The following is a 22,352-nucleotide window of genomic DNA, read 5'->3' on the forward strand; positions in this document are numbered from 1 at the left end:
GTGGTCAGCCTGTGGAGGTAGGAAACATGCAGTCGAAATGTAGGATAGGTTTCTTAAAAACATCGCGGGGTTGTTCGCAATGTAAGGGTTTCTAACAGGCCATTCACTAGTAGGAGTGAGAACAATATCACGGGGTGGTGCGAATCGCAGGGTCTGAGTAAGGATAGGCTGTGAGTGGCAATGTAGGATGGAGAAAAGCACCACGGTGTGGTCAGCATGGGGAGGTCAGGAAACATTCAGTGGCAATGTAGGATAGGATTCAGGAAAACATCGTGAGGTGGTGCGCATTGTATGGTTCTGTAACATTACATTCACTAGTAGGAGAGAGAAAAATATCACGTGGTGGGGTGAATGGGAGGGTCTGAATTAGGATCGGCAGTCAGTGGCAATGTAGGATGGAGAAAAGTACCATGGGGTGGTAAGTATGGGGAGGTCAGGAAACATGCGGTGGCAAATGTAGATTAGGTTTCGGAAAATCATCGCGGGGTGGTGCGCATTGTATGGGTGTGTAATATTACATTCACAAGTAGGAGTGAGAAAAACATCACGGGGTGGTGTGAATCGGAGTGTCTGAATAAGGATAGGCAGTGAGTAGCAATGTAGGATGGAGAAAAACACCACGGCGTGGTCAGCATGGGGAGGTAGGAAACATGCAGTGGCAGTGTAGGATAGGTTTCTGAAAAACATCGCGGGGTGGTGAGCAATGTAAGGGTTTCTATCAGGCCATTCACTAGTAGGAGTGAGAAAAATATCACGGGGTGGTGTGAATCGGAGGGTCCGAATGAGGATAGGCAGTGAGAGGCAATGAAGGATGGAGAAAAGCACCACGTGGTGGTCAGCATGGGGAGGTCATGAAACATGCAGGGCAATGCAGGATAGGTTTCTGAAAAACATCGCGGGGTGGTGCGCATTGTAAGGGTTTCTAACAGGCCATTCACTTGTAGGAGTGAGAAACACATCACGGGGTGGTGTGAATCGGAGGGTCTGAATAAGTGTAGGCAGTGAGTAGCAATGTAGGATGGAGAAAAGCACCATGCGGTAGTCAGCATGGGGAGGTTGGAAACATGTAGTGGCAATGTAGGATAGGTTTCTGAAAAACATCGCGGGGTGGTGCGCGATGTAAGGGTGTTCTGTTTTCTAACAGAAAAGCATCACGGGGTGGTCAGCATGGGGAGGTCAGGAAACATGCAGTGGAAATGTAGGATAGGTTTCAGAAAACCTTCGCGGGGTGCTGCTCATTGTATGGTGAGAAAAACATCATGGGGTGGTGTGAATTGGAGGGTAAATTAGGATAGGCAGTGAGTGGCAATGTAGGATGGAGAAAATCCCAACGGGATGCTCAGCATGGGTAGGTTAGGAAACATGCAGTGGCAATGTAGAATAGGTTTCTGAAAATAATCGAGGTGTGGTGCGCATTGTATGGGTTTCTAACATTACATTCACTAGTAGGAGTGACAAAAACATCACGGGGTGGTGTGAATCGGAGGGTCTGAATAAGGATAGGCAGTGAGTGGCAATGTAGGATGGAGAAAAGCAACACGGGGTGGTTAGCATGGGGAGGTCAGGAAACATGCAGTGGCAATGTAGGATAGGTTTCAGAAAACCTTCGCGGGGTGTTGCGCATTGTATGGTGAGAAAAACATCATGGGGTGGTGTGAATTGGAGGGTAAATTAGGATAGGCAGTGAGTGGCAATGTAGGATGGAGAAAATCCCCAAGGGATGCTCAGCATGGGTAGGTTAGGAAACATGCAGTGGCAATGTTTAATAGGTTTCTGAAAAACATCGTGGGGTGGTGCGCAATGTAAGGGTTTATAACAGGCCATTCATTAGTAGGAGTGAGAAAAATATCACGGGGTGGTGTGAATCGGAGGCGCTGAATAAGGATAGGCAGTGAGTGGCAATGTAGGATGGAGAAAAGCACCACGGGGTGGTCAGCATGGGGAGGTCAGGAAATATGCAGTGGCAATGTAGGATAGGATTCTGAAGAACTTCGCGGGGAACTGCGCATTGTATGGTGTGTAACATTACATTCACTAGTAGGAGAGAGAAAAACATCACGGGGTGGTGTGAATTGAAGGGTCTGAATTAGGATAGTCCGTGAGTGGCAATGTAGGATGGAGAAAAGCACCACGGCGTGGTCAGCATGGGGAGGTAGGAAACATGCAGTGGCAATGTAGGATAGGATTCTGAAAATCATCTCGGTCTGGTGCGCATTGTATGGGTTTCTAACATTACATTCACCAGTATGAGAGAGTAAAACATCACGGGGTTGTGTGAAATGGAGGGTCTGAATAAGGATAGGCAGTGAGTAGCAATGTAGGATGGAGAAAACACCGCGGGGGGGTCAGCATGGGGAGGTACGAAACATGCAGTGGCAATGTACCATAGGTTTCTGAAAAACATCGCGGGGTGTTGCGCAATATAAGGGTTTCTAAGAGGCCATTCACTAGTAGGAGTGAGAAAAATATCACGGGGTGCTGTGAATCAGAGGGTCTGAATAAGGTTAGGCAGTGAGTGGCAATTTAGGATGGAGAAAAGCACCACGGGGTGGTCATCATGGGGAGGTCAGGAAACATGCAGTGGCAATGTAGATTAAGTTTCGGAAAATTATCGCAGGGTGTTTCGCATTGTATGGGTTTCTAACAGGCCATTCACTAGTAGGAGTGAGAAAAATATCACGGGGTGGTGTGATTCGTAGGGTCTGAATAAGGATAGGCAGTGAGTAGCAATGTAGGATGGAGAAAAGCATCACGGGGTGGTCAGCCTGTGGAGGTAGTAAACATGCAGGGGAAATGTAGGATAGGTTTCTTAAAAATATCGCGGGGTTGTGCGCAATGTAAGGGTTTCTAACAGGCCATTCACTAGTAGGAGGGAGAACAATATCATGGGGTGGTGCGAATCGTAGGGTCTGAATAAGGATAGGCTGCGAGTGGCAATGTAGGATGGAGAAAAGCACCGCGGTGTGGTCAGCATGGGGAGGTCAGGAAACATTCAGTGGCAAAGTAGGATAGGTTTCAGGAAAACAACGCGGGGTGGTGCGCATTGTAAGGGGTTCTAAAAGGCCATTCACTAGTAGGAGTGAGAAAAACATCACGGGGTGGTGTGAATCGGTTGGTCTGAATAAGGATAGGAAGTGAGGATCAATGTAAAATGGAGAAAAGCACCACGGGTTGGTCCGCATGGGGAGGTAGGAAACATGCAGTGGCAATATAGGATAGGTTTCTGAAAAACATCGCGGGGTGGTCTGAAATGTAAGGGTTTTTAGCAGGCCATTCACTAGTAGGAGTGATAAAAATATCACGGGGTGGTGTGAATCGGAGGGTCTGAATAAGTGTAGGCAGTGAGTAGCAATGTAGGATGGAGAAAAGCACCATGCGGTAGTCAGCATGGGGAGGTTGGAAACATGTAGTGGCAATGTAGGATAGGTTTCTGAAAAACATCGCTGGGTGGTGCGCGATGTAAGAGTATTCTGTTTTCTAACAGAAAAGCCTCACGGGGTGGTCAGCATGGGGAGGTCAGGAAACATGCAGTGGAAATGTAGGATAGGTTTCAGAAAAGCTTCGCGGGGTGCTGCGCATTGTATGGTGAGAAAAACATCATGGGGTGGTGTGAATTGGAGGGTAAATTAGGATAGGCAGTGAGTGGCAATGTAGGATGGAGAAAATCCCCCCGGGATGCTCAGCATGGGTAGGTTAGGAAACATGCAGTGGCAATGTAGAATAGGTTTCTGAAAATAATCGAGGTGTGGTGCGCATTGTATGGGTTTCTAACATTACATTCACTAGTAGGAGTGACAAAATCATCACGGGGTGGTGTGAATCGGAGGGTCTGAATAAGGATAGGCAGTGAGTGGCAATGTAGGATGGAGAAAAGCACCACGGGGTGGTTAGCATGGGGAGGTCAGGAAACATGCAGTGGCAATGTAGGATAGGTTTCAGAAAACCTTCGCGGGGTGTTGAGCATTGTATGGTGAGAAAAACATCATGGGGTGGTGTGAATTGGAGGGTAAATTAGGATAGGCAGTGAGTGGCAATGTAGGATGGAGAAAATCCCCACGGGATGCTCAGCATGGGTAGGTTAGGAAACATGCATTGGCAATGTTGGATAGGTTTCTGAAAAACATCGTGTGGTGGTGCGCAATGTAAGGGTTTATAACAGGCCATTCACTAGTAGGAGTGAGAAAAATATCACGGGGTGGTGTGAATCGGAGGGGCTGAATAAGGATAGGCAGTGAGTGGCAATGTAGGATGGAGAAAAGCACCACGGGGTTTTCAGCATGGGGAAGTCAGCAAATATGCAGTGGCAATGTAGGATAGGTTTCTGAAGAACTTCGCGGGGAACTGCGCATTGTATGGTGTGTAACATTACATTCACTAGTAGGAGAGAGAAAAACATCACGGGGTGGTGTGAATTGAAGGGTCTGAATTAGGATAGGCCGTGAGTGGCAATGTAGGATGGAGAAAAGCACCACGGGATGGTCAGCATTGGGAGGTCAGGAAACATGCATTGGCAATCTAGGATAGGTTTCTGAAAAACATCGCGGGGTGGTGCGCATTGTATGGTTGTGTAACATTACATTCACGAGTAGGAGTGAGAAAAACATCACGGGGTGGTGTGAATCGGAGTGTCTGAATAAGGATAGGGAGTGAGTAGCAATGTAGGATGAAGTAAAGCCCCACGGCGTGGTCAGCATGGGGAGGTAGGAAACATGCAGTGGCAATGTAGAATAGGTTTCTGAAAATAATCGAGGTGTGGTGCGCATTGTATGGGTTTCTAACATTACATTCACTAGTAGGAGTGACAAAATCATCACGGGGTGGTGTGAATCGGAGGGTCTGAATAAGGATAGGCAGTGAGTGGCAATGTAGGATGGAGAAAAGCACCACGGGGTGGTTAGCATGGGGAGGTCAGGAAACATGCAGTGGCAATGTAGGATAGGTTTCAGAAAACCTTCGCGGGGTGTTGAGCATTGTATGGTGAGAAAAACATCATGGGGTGGTGTGAATTGGAGGGTAAATTAGGATAGGCAGTGAGTGGCAATGTAGGATGGAGAAAATCCCCACGGGATGCTCAGCATGGGTAGGTTAGGAAACATGCAGTGGCAATGTTGGATAGGTTTCTGAAAAACATCGTGTGGTGGTGCGCAATGTAAGGGTTTATAACAGGCCATTCACTAGTAGGAGTGAGAAAAATATCACGGGGTGGTGTGAATCGGAGGGGCTGAATAAGGATAGGCAGTGAGTGGCAATGTAGGATGGAGAAAAGCACCACGGGGTTTTCAGCATGGGGAAGTCAGCAAATATGCAGTGGCAATGTAGGATAGGTTTCTGAAGAACTTCGCGGGGAACTGCGCATTGTATGGTGTGTAACATTACATTCACTAGTAGGAGAGAGAAAAACATCACGGGGTGGTGTGAATTGAAGGGTCTGAATTAGGATAGGCCGTGAGAGGCAATGTAGGATGGAGAAAAGCACCACGGGATGGTCAGCATTGGGAGGTCAGGAAACATGCATTGGCAATCTAGGATAGGTTTCTGAAAAACATCGCGGGGTGGTGCGCATTGTATGGTTGTGTAACATTACATTCACGAGTAGGAGTGAGAAAAACATCACGGGGTGGTGTGAATCGGAGTGTCTGAATAAGGATAGGGAGTGAGTAGCAATGTAGGATGAAGTAAAGCACCACGGCGTGGTCAGCATGGGGAGGTAGGAAACATGCAGTGGCAATGTAGGATAGGATTCTGAAAATCATCTCGGGCTGGTACGCATTGTATGGGTTTCTAACATTACATTCACCAGTATGAGAGAGTAAAACATCACGGGGTTGTGTGAAACGGAGGGTCTGAATAAGGATAGGCAGTGAGTAGCAATGTAGGATGGAGAAAAGCACCGCGGGGTGGTCAGCATGGGGAGGTAGGAAACATGCAGTGGCAATGTAGGATAGGTTTTTGAAAAACATCGCGGGGTGTTGCGCAATATAAGGGTTTCTAAGAGGCCATTCACTAGTAGGAGTGAGAAAAATATCGCGGGGTGCTGTGAATCAGAGGGTCTGAATAAGGATAGGCAGTGAGAGGCAATTTAGGATGGAGAAAAGCACCACGGGGTGGTCATCATGGGGAGGTCAGGAAACATGCAGTGGCAATGTAGATTAAGTTTCAGAAAATTATCGCAGGGTGTTTCGCATTGTATGGGTTTCTAACAGGCCATTCACTAGTAGGAGTGAGAAAAATATCACGGGGTGGTGTGATTCGTAGGGTCTGAATAAGGATAGGCAGTGAGTAGCAATGTAGGATGGAGAAAAGCATCACGGGGTGGTCAGCCTGTGGAGGTAGGAAACATGCAGGGGAAATGTAGGATAGGTTTCTTAAAAATATCGCGGGGTTGTGCGCAATGTAAGGGTTTCTAACAGGCCATTCACTAGTAGGAGTGAGAACAATATCACGGGGTGGTGTGAATCGGAGGGTCCGAATGAGTATAGGCAGTGAGAGGCAATGAAGGATGGAGAAAAGCACCACGTGGTGGTCAGCATGGGGAGGTCAGGAAACATGCAGGGCAATGTAGGATAGGTTTCTGAAAAACATCGCGGGGTGGTGCGCATTGTAAGGGTTTCTAACAGGCCATTCACTTGTAGGAGTGAGAAACACATCACGGGGTGGTGTGAATCGGAGGGTCTGAATAAGTATAGGCAGTGAGTAGCAATGTAGGATGGAGAAAAGCACCATGCGGTAGTCAGCATGGGGAGGGAGGAAACATGCAGTGGCAATGTAGGATAGGTTTCTGAAAAACATCGCGGGGTGGTGCGCGATGTAAGGGTTTTCTGTTTTCTAACAGAAAAGCATCACGGGGTGGTCAGCATGGGGAGGTCAGGAAACATGCAGTGGCAATGTAGGATAGGTTTTGGAAAAACTTCGCGGGGTGCTGCGCATGGTATGGTGAGAAAAATATCATGGGGTGGTGTGAATTGGAGGGTAAATTAGGATAGGCAGTGAGTGGCAATGTAGGATGGAGAAAATCCCCACGGGATGCTCAGCATGGGTAGTTCAGGAAACATGCAGTGGCAATGTAGAATAGGTTTCTGAACATAATCGAGGTGTGGTGCGCATTGTATTGGTTTCTAACATTACATTCACTAGTAGGAGTGACAAAAACATCACGGGGTGGTGTGAATCGGAGGGTCTGAATAAGGATAGGCAGTGAGTGGCAATGTAGGATGGAGAAAAGCACCACGGGGTGGTTAGCATGGGGAGGTCAGGAAACATTCAGTGGCAATGTAGGATAGGTTTCTGAAAAACATCGCGGGGTGGTGCGCATTGTATGGGTGTGTAACATTACATTCACTAGTAGGAGTGAGAAAAACATCACGGGGTGGTGTGAATCGGAGGGTCTGAATTAGGATAGGCAGTGAGTAGCAATGTAGGATGGAGAAAAGCACCACGGGGTGGTCAGCATGGGGAGGTAGGAAACATGCAGTGGCAATGTAGGATAGGTTTCTGAAAAACATCGCGGGGTGGTGCGCAATGTAAGGGTTTATAACAGGCCATTCACTAGTAGGAGTGAGAAAAATATCACGGGGTAGTGTGAATCGGATGGGCTGAATAAGGATAGGCAGTGAGTGGCAATGTAGGATGGAGAAAAGCACCACGGGGTGGTCAGCATGGGGATGTCAGGAAACATGCAGTGGCAATGTAGGATAGGTTTCTGAAAAACATCGCCGGGTGCTGCGCATTGTATGGGTGTGTAACATTACATTCACTAGTAGGAGTGAGAAAAACATCACGGGGTGGTGTGAATTGGAGGGTCTGAATTAGAATAGGCAGTGAGTGGCAATGTAGGATGGAGAAAAGCACCACGGGGTGGTCTGCATGGGGAGATCAGGAAACATGCAGTGGCAATGTAGGATAGGTTTCTGAAAAACATCGCGGGGTGGTGCGCATTCTATGGTTGTGTAACATTAAATTCACTAGTAGGAGAGAATAAAACATCACGTGGTGGGGTGAATCGGAGGGTCCGAATTAGGATCGGCAGTCAGTGGCAATGTAGGATGGAGAAAAGTACCATGGGGTGGTAAGTATGGGGAGGTCAGGAAACATGCGGTGGAAAATGTAGATTAGGTTTCGGAAAATCATCGCGGGGTGGTGCGCATTGTATGGGTGTGTAACATTACATTCACAAGTAGGAGTGAGAAAAACATCACGGGGTGGTGTGAATCGGAGTGTCTGAATAAGGATAGGCAGTGAGTAGCAATGTAGGATGGAGAAAAGCACCACGGCGTGGTCAGCATGGGGAGGTAGGAAACATGCAGTGGCAATGTAGGATAGGTTTTGGAAAAACTTCGCGGGGTGCTGCGCATGGTATGGTGAGAAAAACATCATGTGGTGGTGTGAATTGGAGGGTAAATTAGGATAGGCAGTGAGTGGCAATGTAGGATTGAGAAAATGCCCACGGGATGCTCAGCATGGGTATGTCAGGAAACATGCAGTGGCAATGTAGAATAGGTTTCTGAAAATAATCGAGGTGTGGTGTGCATTGTATGGGTTTCTAACATTACATTCACTAGTAGGAGTGACAAAAACATCACGGGGTGGTGTGAATTGGAGGTTCTGAATAAGGATAGGCAGTGAGAGGCAATGTAGGATGGAGAAAAGCACCACGGGGTGGTTAGCACGGGGAGGTCAGGAAATATTCAGTGGCAATGTAGGATAGGTTTCTGAAAAACATCGCGAGGTGGTGCGCATTGTATGGGTGTGTAACATTACATTCACTAGTAGGAGTGAGAAAAACATCACGGGGTGGTGTGAATCGGAGGGTCTGAATTAGGATAGGCAGTGAGTAGCAATGTAGGATGGAGAAAAGCACCGCGGTGTGGTCAGCATGGGGAGGTCAGGAAACATTCAGTGGCAATGTAGGATAGGTTTCAGGAAAACAACGCGGGGTGGTGCGCATTGTAAGGGGTTCTAAAAGGCCATTCACTAGTAGGAGTGAGAAAAACATCACGGGGTGGTGTGAATCGGTTGGTCTGAATAAGGATAGGAAGTGAGGATCAATGTAAAATGGAGAAAAGCACCACGGGTTTGTCCGCATGGGGAGGTAGGAAACATGCAGTGGCAATATAGGATAGGTTTCTGAAAAACATCGCGGGGTGGTCCGTAATGTAAGGGTTTTTAGAAGGCCATTCACTAGTAGGAGTGATAAAAATATCACGGGGTGGTGTGAATCGGAGGGTCTGAATAAGTGTAGGCAGTGAGTAGCAATGTAGGATGGAGAGAAGCACCATGCGGTAGTCAGCATGGGGAGGTTGGAAACATGTAGTGGCAATGTAGGATAGGTTTCTGAAAAAATCACTGGGTGGTTCGCGATGTAAGGGTGTTCTGTTTTCTAACAGAAAAGCCTCACGGGGTGGTCAGCATGGGGAGGTCAGGAAACATGCAGTGGAAATGTAGGATAGGTTTCAGAAAACCTTCGCGGGGTGCTGCGCATTGTATGGTGAGAAAAACATCATGGGGTGGTGTGAATTGGAGGGTAAATTAGGATAGGCAGTGAGTTGCAATGTAGGATGGAGAAAATCCCCACGGGATGCTCAGCATGGGTAGGTTAGGAAACATGCAGTGGCAATGTAGAATAGGTTTCTGAAAATAATCGAGGTGTGGTGCGCATTGTATGGGTTTCTAACATTACATTCACTAGTAGGAGTGACAAAATCATCACGGGGTGGTGTGAATCGGAGGGTCTGAATAAGGATAGGCAGTGAGTGGCAATGTAGGATGGAGAAAAGCACCACGGGGTGGTTAGCATGGGGAGGTTAGGAAACATGCAGTGGCAATGTAGGTTTCAGAAAACCTTCGCGGGGTGTTGCGCATTGTATGGTGAGAAAAACATCATGGGGTGGTGTGAATTGGAGGGTAAATTAGGATAGGCAGTGAGTGGCAATGTAGGATGGAGAAAATCCCCACGGGATGCTCAGCATGGGTAGGTTAGCAAACATGCAGTGGCAATGTTGGATAGGTTTCTGAAAAACATCGTGGGGTGGTGCGCAATGTAAGGGTTTATAACAGGCCATTCACTAGTAGGAGTGAGAAAAATATCACGGGGTGGTGTGAATCGGAGGCTCTGAATAAGGATAGGCAGTGAATGGCAATGTAGGATGGAGAAAAGCACCACGGGGTGGTCAGCATGGGGAAGTCAGCAAATATGCAGTGGCAATGTAGGATAGGTTTCTGAAGAACTTCGCGGGGAACTGCGCATTGTATGGTGTGTAACATTACATTCACTAGTAGGAGAGAGAAAAACATCACGGGGTGGTGTGAATTGAAGGGTCTGAATTAGGATAGGCCGTGAGTGGCAATGTAGGATGGAGAAAAGCACCACGGGATGGTCAGCATTGGGAGGTCAGGAAACCTGCATTGGCAATCTAGGATAGGTTTCTGAAAAACATCGCGGGCTGGTGCGCATTGTATGGTTGTGTAACATTACATTCACGAGTAGGAGTGAGAAAAACATCACGGGGTGGTGTGAATCGGAGTGTCTGAATAAGGATAGGAAGTGAGTAGCAATGTAGGATGAAGTAAAGCACCACGGCGTGGTCAGCATGGGGAGATAGGAAACATGCAGTGGCAATGTAGGATAGGATTCTGAAAATCATCTCGGGCTGGTGCGCATTGTATGGGTTTCTAACATTACATTCACCAGTATGAGAGAGTAAAACATCACGGGATTGTGTGAAACGGAGGGTCTGAATAAGGATAGGCAGTGAGTAGCAATGTAGGATGGAGAAAAGCACCGCGGGGTGGTCAGCATGGGGAGGTAGGAAACATGCAGTGGCAATGTAGGATAGGATTCTGAAAATCATCTCGGGCTGGTGCGCATTGTATGGGTTTCTAACATTACATTCACCAGTATGAGAGAGTAAAACATCACGGGGTTGTGTGAAACGGAGGGTCTGAATAAGGATAGGCAGTGAGTAGCAATGTAGGATGGAGAAAAGCACCGCGGGGTGGTCAGCATGGGGAGGTAGGAAACATGCATTGGCAATGTAGGATACGTTTTTGAAAAACATCGCGGGGTGTTGCGCAATATAAGGGTTTCTAAGGGGCCATTCACTAGTAGGAGTGAGAAAAATATCGCGGGGTGCTGTGAATCAGAGGGTCTGAATAAGGATAGGCAGTGAGTGGCAATTTAGGATGGAGAAAAGCACCACGGGGTGGTCATCATGGGGAGGTCAGGAAACATGCAGTGGCAATGTAGATTAAGTTTCAGAAAATTATCGCAGGGTGTTTCGCATTGTATGGGTTTCTAACAGGCCATTCACTAGTAGGAGTGAGAAAAATATCACGTGGTGGTGTGATTCGTAGGGTCTGAATAAGGATAGGCAGTGAGTAGCAATGTAGGATGGAGAAAAGCATCACGGGGTGGTCAGCCTGTGGAGGTAGGAAACATGCAGGGGAAATGTAGGATAGGTTTCTTAAAAATATCGCTGGGTTGTGCGCAATGTAAGGGTTTCTAACAGGCCATTCACTAGTAGGAGTGAGAACAATATCACGGGGTGGTGCGAATCGTAGGGTCTGAATAAGGATAGGCTCTGAGTGGCAATGTAGGATGGAGAAAAGCACCGCGGTGTGGTCAGCATGGGGAGGTCAGGAAACATTCAGTGGCAATGTAGGATAGGTTTCAGGAAAACAACGCGGGGTGGTGCGCATTGTAAGGGTTTCTAAAAGGCCATTCACTAGTAGCAGTGAGAAAAACATCACGGGGTGGTGTGAATCGGTTGGTCTGAATAAGGATAGGAAGTGAGGATCAATGTAAAATGGAGAAAAGCACCACGGGTTGGTCCGCATGGGGAGGTAGGAAACATGCAGTGGCAATATAGGATAGGTTTCTGAAAAACATCGCGGGGTGGTCCGTAATGTAAGGGTTTTTAGCAGGCCATTCACTAGTAGGAGTGAGAAAAATATCACGGGGTGGTGTGAATCGGAGGGTCTGAATAAGGATAGGCAGTTAGTGGCAATGTAGGATGGAGAAAAGCACCACGGGGTGGTCAGCATGGGGAGGTCAGGAAATATGCAGTGGCAATGTAGGATAGGTTTCTGAAGAACTTAGCGGGGAACTGCGCATTGTATGGTGTGTAACATTACATTCACTAGTAGGAGAGAGAAAAACATCACGGGGTGGTGTGAATTGGAGTGTCTGAATTAGGATAGGCCGTGAGTGGCAATGTAGGATGGAGAAAAGCACCACGGGGTGGTCAGCATTGGGAGGTCAGGAAACATGCAGTGGCAATGTAGGATAGGTTTCTGAAAAACATCGCGGGGGGTGCGCATTGTATGGTTGTATAACATTACATTCACTAGTAGGAGAGAGAAAAACATCACGTGGTGGGGTGAATCGGAGTGTCCGAATTAGGATCGGCAGTCAGTGGCAATGTAGGATGGAGAAAAGTACCATGGGGTTGTAAGTATGGGGAGGTCAGGAAACATGCGGTGGTAAATGCAGATTAGGTTTCGGAAAATCATCGCGGGGTGGTGCGCATTGTATGGGTGTGTAACATTACATTCACTAGTAGGAGTGAGAAAAACATCACGGGGTGGTGTGAATCGGAGTGTCTGAATAAGGATAGGCAGTGAGTGGCAATGTAGGATGGAGAAAAGCACCACGGGGTGGTTAGCATGGGGAGGTCAGGAAACATTTAGTGGCAATGTAGGATAGGTTTCTGAAAAACATCACGGAGTGGTGCGCATTGTATGGGTGTGTAACATTACATTCACTAGTAGGAGTGAGAAAAACATCACGGGGTGGTGTGAATCGGAGGGTCTGAATTAGGATAGGCAGTGAGTAGCAATGTAGGATGGAGAAAAGCACCACGGGGTGGTCAGCATGGGGAGGTAGGAAACATGCAGTGGCAATGTAGGATAGGTTTCTGAAAAACATCGCGGGGTGGTGCGCAATGTAAGGGTTTATAACAGGCCATTCACTAGTAGGAGTGAGAAAAATATCACGGGGTAGTGTGAATCGGATGGGCTGAATAAGGATAGGCAGTGAGTGGCAATGTAGGATGGAGAAAAGCACCACGGGGTGGTCAGCATGGGGATGTCAGGAAACATGCAGTGGCAATGTAGGATAGGTTTCTGAAAAACATCGCCGGGTGCTGCGCATTGTATGGGTGTGTAACATTACATTCACTAGTAGGAGTGAGAAAAACATCACGGGGTGGTGTGAATTGGAGGGTCTGAATTAGAATAGGCAGTGAGTGGCAATGTAGGATGGAGAAAAGCACCACGGGGTGGTCTGCATGGGGAGATCAGGAAACATGCAGTGGCAATGTAGGATAGGTTTCTGAAAAACATCGCGGGGTGGTGCGCATTCTATGGTTGTGTAACATTAAATTCACTAGTAGGAGAGAGAAAAACATCACGTGGTGGGGTGAATCGGAGGGTCCGAATTAGGATCGGCAGTCAGTGGCAATGTAGGATGGAGAAAAGTACCATGGGGTGGTAAGTATGGGGAGGTCAGGAAACATGCGGTGGAAAATGTAGATTAGGTTTCGGAAAATCATCGCGGGGTGGTGCGCATTGTATGGGTGTGTAACATTACATTCACAAGTAGGAGTGAGAAAAACATCACGGGGTGGTGTGAATCGGAGTGTCTGAATAAGGATAGGCAGTGAGTAGCAATGTAGGATGGAGAAAAGCACCACGGCGTGGTCAGCATGGGGAGGTAGGAAACATGCAGTGGCAATGTAGGATAGGTTTTGGAAAAACTTCGCGGGGTGCTGCGCATGGTATGGTGAGAAAAACATCATGTGGTGGTGTGAATTGGAGGGTAAATTAGGATAGGCAGTGAGTGGCAATGTAGGATTGAGAAAATGCCCACGGGATGCTCAGCATGGGTATGTCAGGAAACATGCAGTGGCAATGTAGAATAGGTTTCTGAAAATAATCGAGGTGTGGTGTGCATTGTATGGGTTTCTAACATTACATTCACTAGTAGGAGTGACAAAAACATCACGGGGTGGTGTGAATTGGAGGTTCTGAATAAGGATAGGCAGTGAGAGGCAATGTAGGATGGAGAAAAGCACCACGGGGTGGTTAGCACGGGGAGGTCAGGAAATATTCAGTGGCAATGTAGGATAGGTTTCTGAAAAACATCGCGAGGTGGTGCGCATTGTATGGGTGTGTAACATTACATTCACTAGTAGGAGTGAGAAAAACATCACGGGGTGGTGTGAATCGGAGGGTCTGAATTAGGATAGGCAGTGAGTAGCAATGTAGGATGGAGAAAAGCACCGCGGTGTGGTCAGCATGGGGAGGTCAGGAAACATTCAGTGGCAATGTAGGATAGGTTTCAGGAAAACAACGCGGGGTGGTGCGCATTGTAAGGGGTTCTAAAAGGCCATTCACTAGTAGGAGTGAGAAAAACATCACGGGGTGGTGTGAATCGGTTGGTCTGAATAAGGATAGGAAGTGAGGATCAATGTAAAATGGAGAAAAGCACCACGGGTTTGTCCGCATGGGGAGGTAGGAAACATGCAGTGGCAATATAGGATAGGTTTCTGAAAAACATCGCGGGGTGGTCCGTAATGTAAGGGTTTTTAGAAGGCCATTCACTAGTAGGAGTGATAAAAATATCACGGGGTGGTGTGAATCGGAGGGTCTGAATAAGTGTAGGCAGTGAGTAGCAATGTAGGATGGAGAGAAGCACCATGCGGTAGTCAGCATGGGGAGGTTGGAAACATGTAGTGGCAATGTAGGATAGGTTTCTGAAAAACATCACTGGGTGGTTCGCGATGTAAGGGTGTTCTGTTTTCTAACAGAAAAGCCTCACGGGGTGGTCAGCATGGGGAGGTCAGGAAACATGCAGTGGAAATGTAGGATAGGTTTCAGAAAACCTTCGCGGGGTGCTGCGCATTGTATGGTGAGAAAAACATCATGGGGTGGTGTGAATTGGAGGGTAAATTAGGATAGGCAGTGAGTTGCAATGTAGGATGGAGAAAATCCCCACGGGATGCTCAGCATGGGTAGGTTAGGAAACATGCAGTGGCAATGTAGAATAGGTTTCTGAAAATAATCGAGGTGTGGTGCGCATTGTATGGGTTTCTAACATTACATTCACTAGTAGGAGTGACAAAATCATCACGGGGTGGTGTGAATCGGAGGGTCTGAATAAGGATAGGCAGTGAGTGGCAATGTAGGATGGAGAAAAGCACCACGGGGTGGTTAGCATGGGGAGGTTAGGAAACATGCAGTGGCAATGTAGAATAGGTTTCAGAAAACCTTCGCGGGGTGTTGCGCATTGTATGGTGAGAAAAACATCATGGGGTGGTGTGAATTGGAGGGTAAATTAGGATAGGCAGTGAGTGGCAATGTAGGATGGAGAAAATCCCCACGGGATGCTCAGCATGGGTAGGTTAGCAAACATGCAGTGGCAATGTTGGATAGGTTTCTGAAAAACATCGTGGGGTGGTGCGCAATGTAAGGGTTTATAACAGGCCATTCACTAGTAGGAGTGAGAAAAATATCACGGGGTGGTGTGAATCGGAGGCTCTGAATAAGGATAGGCAGTGAATGGCAATGTAGGATGGAGAAAAGCACCACGGGGTGGTCAGCATGGGGAAGTCAGCAAATATGCAGTGGCAATGTAGGATAGGTTTCTGAAGAACTTCGCGGGGAACTGCGCATTGTATGGTGTGTAACATTACATTCACTAGTAGGAGAGAGAAAAACATCACGGGGTGGTGTGAATTGAAGGGTCTGAATTAGGATAGGCCGTGAGTGGCAATGTAGGATGGAGAAAAGCACCACGGGATGGTCAGCATTGGGAGGTCAGGAAACCTGCATTGGCAATCTAGGATAGGTTTCTGAAAAACATCGCGGGCTGGTGCGCATTGTATGGTTGTGTAACATTACATTCACGAGTAGGAGTGAGAAAAACATCACGGGGTGGTGTGAATCGGAGTGTCTGAATAAGGATAGGAAGTGAGTAGCAATGTAGGATGAAGTAAAGCACCACGGCGTGGTCAGCATGGGGAGATAGGAAACATGCAGTGGCAATGTAGGATAGGATTCTGAAAATCATCTCGGGCTGGTGCGCATTGTATGGGTTTCTAACATTACATTCACCAGTATGAGAGAGTAAAACATCACGGGATTGTGTGAAACGGAGGGTCTGAATAAGGATAGGCAGTGAGTAGCAATGTAGGATGGAGAAAAGCACCGCGGGGTGGTCAGCATGGGGAGGTAGGAAACATGCAGTGGCAATGTAGGATAGGATTCTGAAAATCATCTCGGGCTGGTGCGCATTGTATGGGTTTCTAACATTACATTCACCAGTATGAGAGAGTAAAACATCACGGGGTTGTGTGAAACGGAGGGTCTGAATAAGGATAGGCAGTGAGTAGCAATGTAGGATGGAGAAAAGCACCGCGGGGTGGTCAGCATGGGGAGGTAGGAAACATGCATTGGCAATGTAGGATACGTTTTTGAAAAACATCGCGGGGTGTTGCGCAATATAAGGGTTTCTAAGGGGCCATTCACTAGTAGGAGTGAGAAAAATATCGCGGGGTGCTGTGAATCAGAGGGTCTGAATAAGGATAGGCAGTGAGTGGCAATTTAGGATGGAGAAAAGCACCACGGGGTGGTCATCATGGGGAGGTCAGGAAACATGCAGTGGCAATGTAGATTAAGTTTCAGAAAATTATCGCAGGGTGTTTCGCATTGTATGGGTTTCTAACAGGCCATTCACTAGTAGGAGTGAGAAAAATATCACGGGGTGGTGTGATTCGTAGGGTCTGAATAAGGATAGGCAGTGAGTAGCAATGTAGGATGGAGAAAAGCATCACGGGGTGGTCAGCCTGTGGAGGTAGGAAACATGCAGGGGAAATGTAGGATAGGTTTCTTAAAAATATCGCTGGGTTGTGCGCAATGTAAGGGTTTCTAACAGGCCATTCACTAGTAGGAGTGAGAACAATATCACGGGGTGGTGCGAATCGTAGGGTCTGAATAAGGATAGGCTCTGAGTGGCAATGTAGGATGGAGAAAAGCACCGCGGTGTGGTCAGCATGGGGAGGTCAGGAAACATTCAGTGGCAATGTAGGATAGGTTTCAGGAAAACAACGCGGGGTGGTGCGCATTGTAAGGGTTTCTAAAAGGCCATTCACTAGTAGCAGTGAGAAAAACATCACGGGGTGGTGTGAATCGGTTGGTCTGAATAAGGATAGGAAGTGAGGATCAATGTAAAATGGAGAAAAGCACCACGGGTTGGTCCGCATGGGGAGGTAGGAAACATGCAGTGGCAATATAGGATAGGTTTCTGAAAAACATCGCGGGGTGGTCCGTAATGTAAGGGTTTTTAGCAGGCCATTCACTAGTAGGAGTGAGAAAAATATCACGGGGTGGTGTGAATCGGAGGGTCTGAATAAGGATAGGCAGTTAGTGGCAATGTAGGATGGAGAAAAGCACCACGGGGTGGTCAGCATGGGGAGGTCAGGAAATATGCAGTGGCAATGTAGGATAGGTTTCTGAAGAACTTCGCGGGGAACTGCGCATTGTATGGTGTGTAACATTACATTCACTAGTAGGAGAGAGAAAAACATCACGGGGTGGTGTGAATTGGAGTGTCTGAATTAGGATAGGCCGTGAGTGGCAATGTAGGATGGAGAAAAGCACCACGGGGTGGTCAGCATTGGGAGGTCAGGAAACATGCAGTGGCAATGTAGGATAGGTTTCTGAAAAACATCGCGGGGGGTGCGCATTGTATGGTTGTATAACATTACATTCACTAGTAGGAGAGAGAAAAACATCACGTGGTGGGGTGAATCGGAGTGTCCGAATTAGGATCGGCAGTCAGTGGCAATGTAGGATGGAGAAAAGTACCATGGGGTTGTAAGTATGGGGAGGTCAGGAAACATGCGGTGGTAAATGCAGATTAGGTTTCGGAAAATCATCGCGGGGTGGTGCGCATTGTATGGGTGTGTAACATTACATTCACTAGTAGGAGTGAGAAAAACATCACGGGGTGGTGTGAATCGGAGTGTCTGAATAAGGATAGGCAGTGAGTGGCAATGTAGGATGGAGAAAAGCACCACGGGGTGGTTAGCATGGGGAGGTCAGGAAACATTTAGTGGCAATGTAGGATAGGTTTCTGAAAAACATCACGGAGTGGTGCGCATTGTATGGGTGTGTAACATTACATTCACTAGTAGGAGTGAGAAAAACATCACGGGGTGGTGTGAATCGGAGGGTCTGAATTAGGATAGGCAGTGAGTAGCAATGTAGGATGGAGAAAAGCACCACGGGGTGGTCAGCATGGGGAGGTAGGAAACATGCAGTGGCAATGTAGGATAGGTTTCTGAAAAACATCGCGGGGTGGTGCGCAATGTAAAGGTTTATAACAGGCCATTCACTAGTAGGAGTGAGAAAAATATCACGGGGTGGTGTGAATCGGATGAGCTGAATAAGGATAGGCAGTGAGTGGCAATGTAGGATGGAGAAAAGCACCACGGGGTGGTCAGCATGGGGATGTCAGGAAACATGCAGTGGCAATGTAGGATAGGTTTCTGAAAAACATCGCCGGGTGCTGCGCATTGTATGGGTGTGTAACATTACATTCACTAGTAGGAGTGAGAAAAACATCACGGGGTGGTGTGAATTGGAGGGTCTGAATTAGAATAGGCAGTGAGTGGCAATATAGGATGGAGAAAAGCACCACGGGGTGGTCTGCATGGGGAGGTCAGGAAACATGCAGTGGCAATGTAGGATAGGTTTCTGAAAAACATCGCGGGGTGGTGCGCATTGTATGGTTGTGTAACATTACATTCACTAGTAGGAGAGAGAAAAACATCACGTGGTGGGGTGAATCGGAGGGTCCAAATTAGGATCGGCTGTCAGTGGCAATGTAGGATGGAGAAAAGTACCATGGGGTTGTAAGTATGGGGAGGTCAGGAAACATGCGGTGGCAAATGTAGATTAGGTTTCGGAAAATCATCGCGGGGTGGTGCGCATTGCATGGGTGTGTCACATTACATTCACAAGTAGGAGTGAGAAAAACATCACGGGGTGGTGTGAATCGGAGTGTCTGAATAAGGATAGGCAGTGAGTAGCAATGTAGGATGGAGAAAAGCACCACGGCGTGGTCAGCATGGGGAGGTAGGAAACATGCAGTGGCAATGTAGGATAGGTTTTGGAAAAACTTCGCGGGGTGCTGCGCATGGTATGGTGAGAAAAACATCATGTGGTGGTGTGAATTGGAGGGTAAATTAGGATAGGCAGTGAGTGGCAATGTAGGAATCAGAAAATGCCCACGGGATGCTCAGCATGGGTACGTCAGGAAACATGCAGTGGCAATGTAGAATAGGTTTCTGAAAATAATCGAGGTGTGGTGTGCATTGTATGGGTTTCAAACATTACATTCACTAGTAGGAGTGACAAAAACATCACGGGGTGGTGTGAATCGGAGGTTCTGAATAAGGATAGGCAGTGAGAGGCAATGTAGGATGGAGAAAAGCACCACGGGGTGGTTAGCACGGGGAGGTCAGGAAATATTCAGTGGCAATGTAGGATAGGTTTCTGAAAAACATCACGGGGTGGTGCGCATTGTATGGGTGTGTAACATTACATTCACTAGTAGGAGTGAGAAAAACATCACGGGGTGGTGTGAATCGGAGGGTCTGAATTAGGATAGGCAGTGAGTAGCAATGTAGGATGGAGAAAAGCACCACGGGGTGGTCAGCATGGGGAGGTAGGAAACATGCAGTGGCAATGTAGGATAGGTTTCTGAAAAACATCGCTGGGTGGTGCGCAATGTAAGGGTTTATAACAGGCCATTCACTAGTAGGAGTGAGAAAAATATCACGGGGTGGTGTGAATCGGATGGGCTGAATAAGGATAGGGAGTGAGTGGCAATGTAGGATGGAGAAATGCACCACGGGGTGGTCAGCATGGGGAGGTCAGGAAACATGCAGTGGCAATGTAGGATAGGTTTCTGAAAAACATCGCCGGGTGCTGCGCATTGTATGGTTGTGTAACATTACATTCACTAGTAGGAGTGAGAAAAACATCACGGGGTGGTGTGAATTGGAGGGTCTGAATTAGGATAGGCAGTTAGTGGCAATGTAGGATGGAGAAAAGCACAACGGGGTGGTCAGCATGGGGAGGTCAGGAAACATGCAGTGGCAATATAGGATAGGTTTCTGAAAAACATCGCGGGGTGGTGCGCAGTATAAGGGTTTCTACCAGGCCATTCACTAGTAGGAGTGAGAAAAATATCACGGGGTGGTGTGTATCGGAGGGTCTGAATAATGATAGGCAGTGAGTGGCAATGTAGGATGGAGAAAAGCACCACGGGGTGGTCAGCATGGAGAGGTCAGGAAACATGCAGTGGCAATGTAGGATAGGTTTCTGAAAAACATCGCGGGGTGCTGCGCATTGTATAGGGGAGTAACATTACATTCACTAGTAGGAGTGAGAAAAACCTCACGGGGTGTGTGAATCGGAGGGTCTAAATTAGGATAAGCTGTGAGTGGCAATGTAGGATGGAGAAAAGCACCACGGGGTGGTCAGCATGCGGAAGTCATGAAACATTCAGTGGCAATGTAGGATAGGTTGCTGAAAAACATCGCTGGGTGGTATACATTGTATGGGTGTGTAACATTCCATTCACTATTAGGAGTGAGAAAAACATCACGGGGTGGTGTGATTCGTAGGGTCTGAATAAGGATAGGCAGTGAGTAGCAATGTAGGATGGAGAAAAGCATCACGGGGTGGTCAGCCTGTGGAGGTAGGAAACATGCAGGGGAAATGTAGGATAGGTTTCTTAAAAATATCGCTGGGTTGTGCGCAATGTAAGGGTTTCTAACAGGCCATTCACTAGTAGGAGTGAGAACAATATCACGGGGTGGTGCGAATCGTAGGGTCTGAATAAGGATAGGCTCTGAGTGGCAATGTAGGATGGAGAAAAGCACCGCGGTGTGGTCAGCATGGGGAGGTCAGGAAACATTCAGTGGCAATGTAGGATAGGTTTCAGGAAAACAACGCGGGGTGGTGCGCATTGTAAGGGTTTCTAAAAGGCCATTCACTAGTAGCAGTGAGAAAAACATCACGGGGTGGTGTGAATCGGTTGGTCTGAATAAGGATAGGAAGTGAGGATCAATGTAAAATGGAGAAAAGCACCACGGGTTGGTCCGCATGGGGAGGTAGGAAACATGCAGTGGCAATATAGGATAGGTTTCTGAAAAACATCGCGGGGTGGTCCGTAATGTAAGGGTTTTTAGCAGGCCATTCACTAGTAGGAGTGAGAAAAATATCACGGGGTGGTGTGAATCGGAGGGTCTGAATAAGGATAGGCAGTTAGTGGCAATGTAGGATGGAGAAAAGCACCACGGGGTGGTCAGCATGGGGAGGTCAGGAAATATGCAGTGGCAATGTAGGATAGGTTTCTGAAGAACTTCGCGGGGAACTGCGCATTGTATGGTGTGTAACATTACATTCACTAGTAGGAGAGAGAAAAACATCACGGGGTGGTGTGAATTGGAGTGTCTGAATTAGGATAGGCCGTGAGTGGCAATGTAGGATGGAGAAAAGCACCACGGGGTGGTCAGCATTGGGAGGTCAGGAAACATGCAGTGGCAATGTAGGATAGGTTTCTGAAAAACATCGCGGGGGGTGCGCATTGTATGGTTGTATAACATTACATTCACTAGTAGGAGAGAGAAAAACATCACGTGGTGGGGTGAATCGGAGTGTCCGAATTAGGATCGGCAGTCAGTGGCAATGTAGGATGGAGAAAAGTACCATGGGGTTGTAAGTATGGGGAGGTCAGGAAACATGCGGTGGTAAATGCAGATTAGGTTTCGGAAAATCATCGCGGGGTGGTGCGCATTGTATGGGTGTGTAACATTACATTCACTAGTAGGAGTGAGAAAAACATCACGGGGTGGTGTGAATCGGAGTGTCTGAATAAGGATAGGCAGTGAGTGGCAATGTAGGATGGAGAAAAGCACCACGGGGTGGTTAGCATGGGGAGGTCAGGAAACATTTAGTGGCAATGTAGGATAGGTTTCTGAAAAACATCACGGAGTGGTGCGCATTGTATGGGTGTGTAACATTACATTCACTAGTAGGAGTGAGAAAAACATCACGGGGTGGTGTGAATCGGAGGGTCTGAATTAGGATAGGCAGTGAGTAGCAATGTAGGATGGAGAAAAGCACCACGGGGTGGTCAGCATGGGGAGGTAGGAAACATGCAGTGGCAATGTAGGATAGGTTTCTGAAAAACATCGCGGGGTGGTGCGCAATGTAAAGGTTTATAACAGGCCATTCACTAGTAGGAGTGAGAAAAATATCACGGGGTGGTGTGAATCGGATGA

Source organism: Cavia porcellus, unplaced genomic scaffold (assembly GCF_034190915.1).
Source record: "Cavia porcellus strain 051 isolate PalLab524CR breed Dunkin Hartley unplaced genomic scaffold, mCavPor4.1 scaffold_24, whole genome shotgun sequence".
Classification (NCBI taxonomy): Eukaryota; Metazoa; Chordata; class Mammalia; order Rodentia; family Caviidae; genus Cavia; species Cavia porcellus.